We start from the raw sequence: 13,470 nt of genomic DNA, 5'->3' as shown, positions 1-13,470 counted from the left end.
AACACTATGGATCTTTGTTTTAGGGAAAATTTGGGGGTCTGCAGGAGAGCTTTGCAATTTCCCAAAGTCAATTAATCCCTTTCTCCCTGTCTCCTATTTAATTAATTTATATGGTGGTCCATTTTTATCTGAATACATATCTTATATATACACATGCACACGTGCACACACACATAGACACAGATGGAAAAATTATATTTTTATGTCTTCCCTAGCACTCTTTAAAAAATACCTTGAAAAGAAACTGTTTCATCCTAAGAAAATGGAAAGCAAGTAAATTTAATTCTAGATTGTTTTTTATCCAAATATTAGGGAAACAAAGATGTATAGACAGCAAAAAGAAAAAGCAACCTTTTAAAAAATGAAATCTTTAAAAAAATATTTCCAGAACAGACTTACCCCAGGGAAAGAGCAACAATGACAAGCAAGTAAGGGGAAAAAACTAAATCAAGAGAAGCTTTACCACACACCTTCTCTTAACAAAAAATTAAATGTCATGTTTAGAGTGAAAAAAAAGTCAGTATTAGTGTCCAATTGAAAGTACAAAAAAAAACCAACTTATTTCTAGAACTTCCCAAATTTATCATTTTGATATTTGGGGTAGATTTGTGATACTACCTGCATATGATATTCAACCCTTGTATCTCAAGCTCTCACCTTATATTTTTCCTGTTCACAAATAGGCTCTAAGAAAAGTGGTCTTCAGTCATTGGTTCTGCTTTCTCCCCTCCCACTTGCTATTTAATCTTGTTCAATGTGCCATTTAATCCCACCACTTGACTAAAAATACTCTTTTCCAGGTTCTCAGGAAACTTTTAATTGCTAAATTGGCCTTGTCTCAGGCCTCATCTTTTCTGATCCTTCTCTAACTTTTGAGTTGACCATTTCAATTTAATTCAACCAATATTTATTAAGTGCCTAACATTTAAAAAACTCCACAGAAACAAAGACAAAATACAAGTAGTCCCTGACCTCAAAGTGTTGCTGTAAATTAACAACTATTCCCATGGACCACTGAAACTCACTTTCAGCTTTAATTTCTTCTTCTGAAAATTGCCTAGTCATATCCTTTGACCATTTATGAACTGGGAAATGACTTGTATTCTTATAAATTTGATTCAATTCTCTATATATTTGAGAAATGAGGCCTTTACCAGAAAAAACTTGCTGTAAAAAAAAAAATTTCCCTCATTTTGTTACTTTGCTGCTAATCTTGGCTACAATGATTTTCTTTGTGCAAAAATTTCTAAATTTAATATAATTAAAATTATCTTATGTCCCACAATATTTTCTATGATGTGTTTTGGTCATAAACTCCACCTTTATCCATATATCTGACAGATAAACTAGTCTGTGATCCCTAATTTGCTTATGGTATCACCCTTTTTGTACAAATCATGTAATCCAGTCTCTTTTATATTTCTCTTTTATGGGTGAATTCATTTGTATTCACTTTTCATAGTTATAATTATATTTCTGGGTAGTCAAATAATTCTTAAATTATCTCTCCTTGATCTATTTTCCAAGTTAATTGTTTTTCTAATGAGATATATGAATGTAAAATGTGAAATTTCATGTGAAATGTGAAAACATTTTCTTCTTTTTTTCATTCTTTTGAAAATATTATTGTTTCTTGATATCTCATGAAGCTATTAGCTTCCACTTGCTTGATACTAATTTTTAGGAAAATATTTCTTTCAGTAAGCTTTTATACTTCTTTTTCTATTTGGCCAATTATACTCCTTTTTTTTTTATAGCTTTTTATTTACAAGATATATGCATGGGTAATTTTTCAGCATTGACAGTTGCAAAACCTTTTGTTCCAACTTTTCCCCTCCCCCAGATGGCAGGTTGACCAATACATGTTAAATATGTTAAAGTATAAGTTAAATACAATATATATATATATATGTCCAAACAGTTATTTTGCCACAAAAAAAGAATCAGACTTTGAAATAGTGTACAATTAGCCTGTGAAGGAAATCAAAAATGCAGGTGGACAAAAGTAGAGGGATTGGGAAGTCTATGTAGTGGTTCATAGTCATCTCCCAGAGTTCTTTCCCTGGATGTAGCTGGTTCAATTCATTACTGCTCTATTGGAACTGATTTGGTTCATCTCATTGATGAAGAGAGCCACCTCCATCAGAATTGATCATCATATAGTATTGTTGTTACTGTATATAATGATCTCCTGGTCCTGCTCATTTCACTCTGTATCAGTTTATGTAAGTCTCTCCAGGCCTTTCTGAAATCATCCTGTTGGTCATTTCTTACAGAACAATAATATTCCATAATATTCATATACCACAATTTATTCTCCAATTGATGGGCATCCACTCAGTTTCCAGTTTCTGGCCACTATAAAGAGGGCTGCCACAAACATTCTTGCACATACAGGTCCCTTTGCCCTCTTTAAAATCTCTTTGGTATATAAGCCCAGTAGTAACACTGCTGGGTCAAAGGGTATGCACAGTTTGGTAACTTTTTGAGCATAGTTCCAAATCGCTCTCCTGAATGGCTGGGTGTCCAATTATACTCTTTTAAAACTTCTTTTCTTCAATAAATTTTTGTGCCTCTTTTTTCATTTGGTCAATTCTGCTAAAAAGTTTTTCTATTCAGTGAACTTTTGTGCCTCTTTTACCATTTGGCCTATTCTGTTTTTTGATATTTTCCTTTCTTTGATTGTGTGTGTGTGTGTGTGTGTGTGTGTGTGTGTGTATGTGTGTGTGTGTGTGTGTGTGTGTGTGTGTGTGCTTCCTTTACTAAGCTGTTGACTCTTTTTTTCATGCTTGTTTTGAATCACTTCCATTTCTTTTCTCTCTTTTTTACCTCTTTAGAGGAAGGAGAGAGCTAAACTAAATTACACTTACCTAAAAATAGCAGATTATTTCAGCAGTCATGTGTAGCATAAATTAAAGAGGGGAGATAATGGAAATTTGATTTACTACAATAATTCAAGTGGTATGTGGAAAGGGATTTTGCCTCTTTTTTTTTTTTTTCCTTTACCTCTCTAATCTGGTTTTTTAAATCTATTTTGAGATCTTCTGGGAACTTTTTTTTGTGGAGTGTGGGGTTGGGACGAGAAGCTGAAGCCAATTTATGTTTTTCTTTGAGGGTTTGCATATAGCTGTTTTGACACTGTCTTCTTCTGGGTTTGTGTTTTGGGCTTCACTGTCTCCATAATAATCTTCTATGGTCAGGTTCTAGTTCTGTTGTTTGTTCATTTTTCCAGCCTATTTCTTGATTTTTAACTTAATATTAAAGTTGGACTTTTTTCCTGGGGTGAAGCATTGTTCCATGCTTTAGGGTTTTTTATGCTGCTGTTCTTAGAGCTAATTTTGGAGATTTGTAAAATTTTCATTTCTAAGTAAAGATGTGGTCATTGTTATCCTGGACTGTGCTCTGGTCTGTGAGCAATCACAAGCTTTCCTTTCTACCCTAGGACTGTGTCCTAGAATGATATATGGACAGTGTAACAATGTCCTGAACCCAGTGCCAGCAAAGGGTTCCCTGAAATCTCCTACTGACCAGTTGTTGGATCTTCTTACCATCTGTGTGCTAAGAGTTCCAAGAGTCCCTGCTGCTAATTCAGTCACTCTTGAGACCTGTTGCTGGCTTTCCTGGGCATACCTGTGTCTATTCAGTGAGACAGACCTTTCCTGCCAACCTTCAAAGCAGTCTTGGTTTGACAAGACAAGAGTCTTACTCTTTTGTCTTGATTTTTTTTATTGGTTCTGCCACTTTTGAATTCATTCCAAGGCATTATTTTAAGATTGCTTGGAGAAGAATTTGGGAGAGCTTAGATGAGTCCTTGTCTTTAATCTACCAGCTTGGTCATGTCCCTATTTCTCCATTACTATTGAGTACTCTATCCTTCGTTTGCAAATTCCAGCCTCAGAATTATCCTCAACTTTTCACTTTTTCTCTTCCAATATCAAATCAGTTGCTAAGTCTTACTTATTTTATTTCCCCAGCATCTCTTGTGTCTATCCCCTTCTTCATGCTTATATAATCACCACTCTAGTCCAATCCCTTTCCACATATCACTTGAATTATTGTAATAAATCTAATTTCCATTACCTCCTCTCTATAATTTATGCTACACATGGCTACTGAAATAATCTTCCTAAAGCAAGCCTATTTTTAGGTAAGTGTAGTTAAGTTTTGCTCTCTCTCTAATTGCCTTGATTTATTTATCTCTATACAAAGAATGTAGTTTTCCTGAGTGCAGGTGCTTTTTATTTCATCTTTGTATTCTCAGAATTTAGCATAATTCCATGCACAGAGTAGTTGCTTAATAAGTACCTCTTGAGCTGATCATATAATAACTAATCCATAACTTCTTATGCTAGGGTACTTTTCTTCATGTACTTTGATAAAAGGATTATAGAGGGTCTATTAAATATACTGGAAACATTTCTTTGATAGTTGTATTAGTTTATGAATGCCAGTTTAACAGGTTGTATGTTATCTTTCCTTTCAAAATATAACTAGCCCATATCCTTTTTCCAGTCATCACATTCTTGATAACGTTTTATACCTCTTTTCACAGTTAAGCTGTTGCAGATTAGACAGTGAAATCTGCTTATACCTACTATGAATCTTTTCTTCGAACTTTGGGTGAAATGAAATTTTGATTTGTTTAAAATCATCATATTTCTGGATTCACAGTTTTATAGCCTTCCTGGGAGAATACTCATGCTTAAAAAGAAAGATGAGCTATTGAAATAACACGTAGTTTGAGATTCTTGAAAAGGATTTCCCAAATGCAAAGTAAGGCACATCCTTTTTCTTACTGAATTCTAAGGTCAGCTCATTGTCCCAAGATTCATCTATAGATGGATTAACTAAATATCTTATTTATTTTTATTTATTTATTATTCATTCATCATCTATTTATTTATTTATATTATTTAATAATAATATTAATATTATAAAATTAATTAATTTATTATTATTTAATAATATTAAATATTAAATAAATAAATTAACTAAATAAAATGCCCATGCCTCTGTGATATACTTAGGTTTTACTTCTGGTTATACATTTGGTTACACAGTTCATCACTTTTGAAAGATCAAATGGAATTGAATGAGGAAATGCTACAGTGTTCTAGCACTTGACACAAATGCAAATGGGTGCATTTACAGGTTTCAGAAATTTATTTGGATAACTTCCATTGACATTTGACATAATTTAGAGGAATCACAGATTTAGAGCTGGAAATCATTTTTGCCTTTCATTTTAAAGATTAAGAAAATTTTTGTGTGGAAAATGATTTGGAACTATGCTCAAAAAGTTATCAAACTGTGCATACCCTTTGACCCAGCAGTGTTACTACTAGGCTTATATCCCAAAAATATTTTAAAGAAGGGAAACGGACCTATATATGCAAGAATGTTTGTGGCAGCCCTGTTTGTAGTGGCCAGAAACTGGAAACTGAGTGGATGCCCATCAATTGGAGAATGGTTGGGTAAATTGTGGTATATGAATGTTATGGGATATTATTGTTCTGTAAGAAATGACAAGCAGGATGATTTCAGAAAGGCCTAGAGAGACTTACATGAACTGATGCTGAGTGAAATGAGCAGGACCAGGAGATCATTATATACTTCAACAACAATACTATATGATGATCAGTTTTGATGGACATGGCTCTCTTCAACAATGAGATGAACCAAATCAGTTGAACCACTACACAGAATTCCCAATCCCTCTATTTTTGTCCGCCTGCATTTTTGATTTCCTTCACAGCCTAATTGTATACTATTTCAAAGTCTGATTCTTTTGTTCAGCAAAATAACTGTTTGGACATGTATACTTATATTATATTTAATTTATATTTTAACATATTTAATATGAAATGGTCAACCTGCCATCTGGGGGATGAGGTGAGGAGAAGGAGGGGAAAAGTTGGAACAAAAGGTTTTGCAATTGTCAGTGCTGAAAAATTACCCATCCATATATCTTGTAAATAAAAAGCTATAATTAAAAAAAAGAAAAAGAAAATCTTTGTGGTTTGTGAACATCACGGATTTAGAGCTAAGGGGGACTTTAGAAGTTACCTATTCCAATCTTCTCATTTTACAGACAAGGAAACTGAGGCCTTTGATTCAAAGGCCAGTATACTTTCTGCTGTACTTTGTTCCCTTATCATTAAGCAAGAAAACTGAGATTTGAACCAGGTTCTCCAACTATAAAATGAGCAATCTCTCCACGTCATGACATTACCTCCATGATGCTGGCTTTTTTGTTTCTTTCTTGATATTAATAATATGAGAATGTTTGAATAAAAATTGTCTCTGTATACAAAGAGAAATTACTTTTAAAATAACTGTAAACAATATAATATATTTGGGAGTTTACCTGTCAAGACAAAATCAGGAACTATATGAACACAATTACATAACATTTGCCACACAAATAAAGTCAAAGCTAATCAACTGGAAGAATATGAAGTGCTCATGGGTAGGCTGAGTGAATATAATAAAAATGACAATTCTACCTAAATTAATCTACTTATTCAGGGCCATACCCATCAAACTCCCAAGAAATTATTTTACAGAGCTAGAAAAAAATAATAACAAAGTTCATCTGGAAGAACAAAAGGTCAAGAATTTCAAGGGAATTAATGAAAAAAATGCAAATAAAAGTGGCCTAGCTTTACCAGACCTAAAACTATATTATAGAGGTCATCAAAACCATTTGATACTCGTAAAGAAACAAAGTAGTCAATCATTGGAATAGGAATAAGACATAATGGTCAATAACTATAGTAATCTAGTGTTTAATAAACCCAAAGATCCCAGATTCTAGGATAAGAGCTCACTATTTGACAAAAATTACTGGGAAAATTGGAAATTAGTATGGCAGAAACTAGGCATTGGCCCACATCTAAGACCCTATACCAAGAGAAGATCAAAATGGGTTCATGATTTGGACATAAATAGTAATACTGTAAGCAAATTAGAAAAACAAAAGATAGTCTACCTCTCAGATCTGTAGAAAAGAAAGGAATTTGTGGCCAAAGAAGAACTAGAGTACATTATAAAATGAATGCAAAATGGATAATTTTAATTTTATTAAGTTAAAAAGTTTTTGTACAAACAAATACAGACAAAATTAGAAAGGAAGCAGAAAACTGGAAAAAAATTTACATTCAAGGATGCTGATAAAGGCCTCATTTTTGAAACATATAAAGAATTGATTCAAATGTATGAGAATACAAGCCATTCTCCAATTGATAAATGGTCAAAGGATATGAACAAATAATTTTCAGATGAAGAAATTAAAACCATTTCTAGTCATATGAAAAAATGCTCTGAATCACTATTGATCAGAGACATGCAAATTAAGACAGCTTTGAGATACCTCTACACATCTGTCAGATTGGCTAAAATGACAGAAAAAGATAAAGATGGGGATTGGAGGGGATGTGGGAAAACTGGGACACTGATACATTGTTGGTGGAATTGTGAACTGATCTATTCATTCTGAAGAACAATATGGAACTATGCCCAAAGAACATATCCTTTGGTCCAGCAGTGTCTCTACTGAGTCTGTATTCCATTTTAAAAAAACGAAAAAGGCCTACATGTGCAAAAAGGTTTGTAGCAGCCTATTTTTGGCTCTTTTAAACAATGAGATGATTCAGTCCAATTATAATAGATTTATGATGGAGAGAATCATTTGCACCCAGAGAGTGAACTATGGGGATTAAGTGTGGATCACAAATGGTATTTTCACTTTTTTGTTCTTCTTTGATTGCATTTTGTTTTATTTCTCTTTTTTTTCCTTTTTGATCTAATTTTTTCTTATGCAGCATAACTGGAAATATGTATAGAAGAACTGCACATGTTTAATATATATTACTTGCTATCTAGGGGAGAGGGCAGGAGTAAGGTAGGGAAAAAAAATTTTTGGAACACCAGGTTTCATAAGAATGAATATTGAAAACTATCTATGCATGTTTTTTGAAAATAAAAAAACCTTAAAAAAATATCTCTGTGATTGCATCAGGGAATCTTGAAAGTCTTTTAAAAATTTATTTCCTCTTATTCTGAACTTGACAAGAAGCATAAACATTTGAAAATACAAAGAATATAAAGAAATTACATATGAAACTTCAAATCTAAATTATGTACAGCTTGTTTTTAAGCATTTAATAAATTCAACACTTTAGTTCCAAAGCTGTTCTACTTGTCTCTGTCTCTCTCCAAACTTCCTTATGCTTTCTTCTGCATTTTTAAAATGTTTCATTGATGCTCTTTTCTACCTTTTCTTTTTGCCAACACTACTGATAGTCCTTCTCTCTTTTCACTCCCCAACAATAAAAAAAAAACTTACTCTTATGAAAAATAGGCATAGCCAAGCAAAAATAATTCATATGTTGGCCATGTCTGAAATATGTCTCATTTTGCATCACGAATCCATCATTTCTCTATCTGGAAGTGGAAAACATGCTTCATCATCTATCTTCTGGAGTCAGGATTGGTCGTTGAATTGATCAGGGTTCTTAGGTCTTTAAAAGTTGTTTTTATTTACCTAGTTATTATACAAAATCATGCGAGATCTTAGCATATTGATGAAGAAGATCTTGTTGGAGAGAAAGTACATTTTGCTTCACCAATCCAAATAATTTTTCTGCAAAAAAAAATGGAAATATTTATGGAAATAAGTCAGTTAGGTGATTGGGAAGATATTATCTATTATAGAATAAGGATCATAGATTTTGACCTATAAAGAAGATCATCTAATCCAAGCTAAATCATTTGTAAAAATTTGCCTATTCCACACCTCAGAGAGATCAAAGAGAGAAAAGGCCCATAAATAAAAAATATTTGTAGCAGCTTCCTTCAAAAAGGAGGGGAAAAAATGAAATCTACAGGGGACACAAACCTATTGGAGAATGGCTAAACAAATCATGGTCTATGAATATAATGAAAAATTGTTATACTCTAAGAAATAATTAAATGGAGATTTTAGGAAAATCTGGGGAAATCTGAATGGATTGATGTAGAGTGAATCAAGAAGAACCAGGAGAATAATATATATAACAATATAAACGTTGTGAATACAAGTAACTTTGAAAGAATTAATACTCTTATCCATACATATAACTTCCCATGATGTACTTGCATATTAACTACATTCTGACAGATGATATACCCAAGATGCACAATGAGACATATATTTTTGGATGGCCAATGTGGTGATTTGTTTTGCTTGATTATCCTTATTTATAATAAATGTTTTAGCATTCGGGGATTTTTTTTTGTTTGTTTGTTTCTTTCTTTTACAGTAGCGGGAAATGAAAAGAGAAAGACAAAAAATTCATGGTACCAAAAAAAATTAATGAAAGCTTATCTCTTCTTATCACATTTCCATTAAGGCTAACTTTGATGTATGCTTTGATTATTCTCACATTTTACAGATGGGAAGTAGGCATATTGGTCATTAGTTACTAATGTCTTCTCAATTGTCTTTATTTAGATAATAATACAATCTGTAATCTCTTCCATTTTTAATCTTCTCTTTGAAAGCAAGAAAATCAAGTCCTGAATGTCCTTAAAATTATGTAGCCAGGAGCATGGATTTCTTCTTTGTGCATTTGATCAGTTCAGTCACTCTTTCCAGTTTTATCATGTAATATAATTTCTACTTCTCCATACTGAGTTTTGATGCAACAAGGTCTAAATATGATGGTTCCATTATCATCAGTATAAGACAGAATAATGTAGTTCCCTTTCACAGTGGTCATGTCATGCTTTCACGTTCACTTATAAATTGTCTCAGGATGACCTGGCTTTATGGGATCTTGGGCCAAGCTTTCTTCAAGATTGTATATGTCCTTCCACAATTTTCCATTGTTTTGTGAGACAATACAGCTTGAAATCAAACATCATTTTCCTCCATAATGTTTCACAAATCATCTTTTTTAGGCTGAGTGCTACCCTTGACTTACAATGAAGATTCAGTCAATAAAAATGCTTGTGACCACCTTAAAGAGGAAATGCACCTCCTCAGATATTGGTATTCTGGCGGCAAATTTCCATTAATCCCTACTAGATATAGTTTTGAATACAGAGTATTCATTAATTACATAGCAAGAATTACAAGCCCCTTTTCTTGGATTATTAATGATATCAGAAGATAAGTATTCATAACTCCTTTTCCTTTTCTCTTCTAGATGTTTTTGGAGGAAGACTTGGGTAATTTGAATAATTTTGCCCCTCATATTTAAGGAGAGAGAAGGAAGAATGAAAGTATGATTAGGAATAAAGTAGGTACTTTCCTGAGTCCCTAGGTCTGATGGAAACAAAATACATGCTATCTAGATGGTCAAATGAGAAAATATAAACTCCAATTTGAAAAACAGAAGAGGGAAAACCTATGAAGGCAAAAGGAAATTGTAACAATTATCTTTTGGAGGCAGCATGATACAGTAGAAATAGTACTGGATTTTGAAGTCAGATAATATGTTTTCAAATCCTGATTCTGTTACTTACTAGATCACTCTGAGCTAGTCAAATAATTTCTCAGACTCAGTTTCCTCATTTGTAAAAGAAAGAGGTTAGACTAGTTAACCTCTAAGTTCTCTCCCAGATCTAAATCTGTTGTCCTGTGATCTATGAATTCTTTTGTTTGTTAGTTTTTCATTTTTAATAGCTTTTTATTTTTCAAAACATATGCAAAAATAGTTTTCAACATTCACCCCTGCAAAACTTTGTGTTCTGAATTTTTCTTCCTCCTTCCTTCCCTCTTCCCTCCCCCAGACAACAAGCAATTCAATATAGGTTAAAAATGTGCAATTCTTCTAAACATATTTCCACAATTATCATGCTGCACAAGAAAAATCAGATCAAAAAGAAAAAAAATGAGAAAGAAAAAACAGGTAAGCAAACAACAAACAATAAAGTTTAAAATACTATATTGTGATCCACATTCAGTACCCACCATCATCTCTCTGGGTGCAGATGGCTCTCTCCATCACAAATCTATTGGAATTGGCCTGAGTCACCTCGTTGTTGAAAAGAGCCATGTCCATCAGAATTGATCATCATATAATCTTGTTGTTGCTGTGAACAATGTTCTCTTGGTTCTATTCAGTTCACTAAGCATCAGTTCATGAAAGATTCTCTAGGCCTTTCTAAATGATCCTGCTGGTCATTTTTTATGAAACAATAATATTCCATTACATTCATATACCCTAACTTATTCAACCATTCCCCAATTGAAGGGCATCCACTCAGCGTCCAGTCCTTTACCACTACAAAAAGGACTGCTACAAACATTTTTGCACATGTGGGTCCTTTTCCTTCAAGATCTCTTTGGAATATAAGCCCAGTAGAAACACAGCTGGATCAAAGGATGCGTATAGTTTGATAGCCCTTTTAGCACAATTCCAAATTGTTCTTCACAATTCCAACAACAATGTATTAGTGTCTCAGTTTTCCCACATCTCCTTCAATATTCATCATTGTTTTTTCCTGTCATTTTAACCAATCTTAGAGGTATGAAGTGGTACCTCAAAGATGTCTTAATTTGCATTTCTTTGAGTTCTTGATAGATCTGTTGTGTTTGAGGTCTAGAACTGTAAGAACTAAGTTACAAAACTAGACTTCAAGTAAATAACCAACAAATATTTCTATATTTGTGCTAAGGCATTATGCTAAGTTCAAGAAATATAAATACAATCAAAAATTGGGACAATCTCTGATTGTCTTAGATTTTAATAGGAGAAAACATAAAGAGAAGCTGAAAAGGAGTTAGGTATGAGAGAAGGTGCCCTTAAGAAGACATAGTGGGAAAAGAGTCATGAATGGAGCTTGGAACTTGGAGAAATATGAAAGAGCAAATCTAACTTGTCTAGGCCCTTAAAATCAAGGTTCCGAGAGGAGCTGACCAATTTAAGTAAAGGGCTACAGGGATGCAATGATCTTCTGGAGTAAGAATGCCCCAGTATACAAGTGAAGTTCTAGCATGACAAAGTTGCTTCAGCATAATGGAGAAAAAAGCCTAGAGTCTCAGGAATGGAACCTGAAGAAAACTGGTCCAAGTTTTCTTTTTTACTATAAATATTCTTGCTACAGATAAAGACTGGAGTGTTTTTTACCCTACAAGTCAGTTGCCAGAGAGCTTGTTTCCTAGGAAACATCCATATTAATACACACATTATTGGAAGTATATCTTGTATATATATATATATATATATATATATATATACATACATACATACATATATATATGTATGTATGTATGTATATATATATATATATATATATATATATATATATATATATATATATACCTTTCCAAATCCTGGATGATTTACAAAGATTTCCTTGTAAACATACTATAAATAAATTAGAGTAAGATGGTCAAATGTTAAGAACATATTGGGAGCAGAGGAGCAGTATGTGACACAATAGAGGGAATGCCAGTGTTGGAGTCAGGAACACTCATCTTCCTGAGTTCAAATCCAGCCTCAGACACTTATAAACTATATGATCCTAAGCAAATCACTTAATCATATTTGCCTCCATTTTCTCAACTGTAAAAATGACCTGGAGAAGGAAATGGCAAAACACTCCAGTATCTTTGCCAAGAAAACCACAAATGGGAGGTCATAAAGAATTGAACATGACTAAAACTACTGAAAAGTAACAACAATTGAGAGCAAGAAAAAAAATTGTTAAAACCTTTAGGCAAATCCAAGTAATCTTATATAGAAAAAATTTACTAAAATTGAGATAAGGAAGAAATATGAACTTAAAAATTAATAATATGCAAAGATACCAGGCCTGAAAGAATATTACCAGGTAAATGATATTTTTAACAAAAATTTCAGAAACTAATTGGATTAGTCTTGTGTTTTGTTAGGCAAGCAAATGCAGAATGGCAATAGTGGATAGAGCACTGGAGTGGGGATGAGAAAGACCTGGGTTAGAATCCTATCTCTCCATGTCCTATGATCATGGGCAAGTCAGCCAATTTCTCTGACCTTCAGTTTCCTTATCTATTAATTAGATATAATATTTTAAAATATTTTATTTATAATATTTATTTAAAATATTAAATATTTTAATGTATTCCTCAAAAAGTAGTTGCATAAAATCAAATGAAATAATTTATAGGAAGCACTTTGCAAACTTCAAATCATATAAATTTTATTTATTATTGATATTTACTAGCAGACATTATATATATATATGTGTGTGTGTGTGTGTATAAATATACATATATCATATAGAAAGAATTCGTAAAAACATTGTGAACCTGACTTCCCCCCAAAAAAGCTCCAGTTTATCTGCAGCTATAAAAAGCAATATAGATCATAGAAAGCCCTTATTATAAGAAAAACATGATAGAAAGAATTTCATATGTACAACCTTGGTATGATAGGGAACTCATTTAGTTTATATTATCTGAAGTCTTGAATTAAGAAATTAACAGGCTGGAGTATATCA

The sequence above is a fragment of the Antechinus flavipes genome, chromosome 4 (genome assembly GCF_016432865.1).
Source record: "Antechinus flavipes isolate AdamAnt ecotype Samford, QLD, Australia chromosome 4, AdamAnt_v2, whole genome shotgun sequence".
NCBI lineage: Eukaryota > Metazoa > Chordata > Mammalia > Dasyuromorphia > Dasyuridae > Antechinus > Antechinus flavipes.
This window is presented reverse-complemented; position numbering follows the sequence as displayed.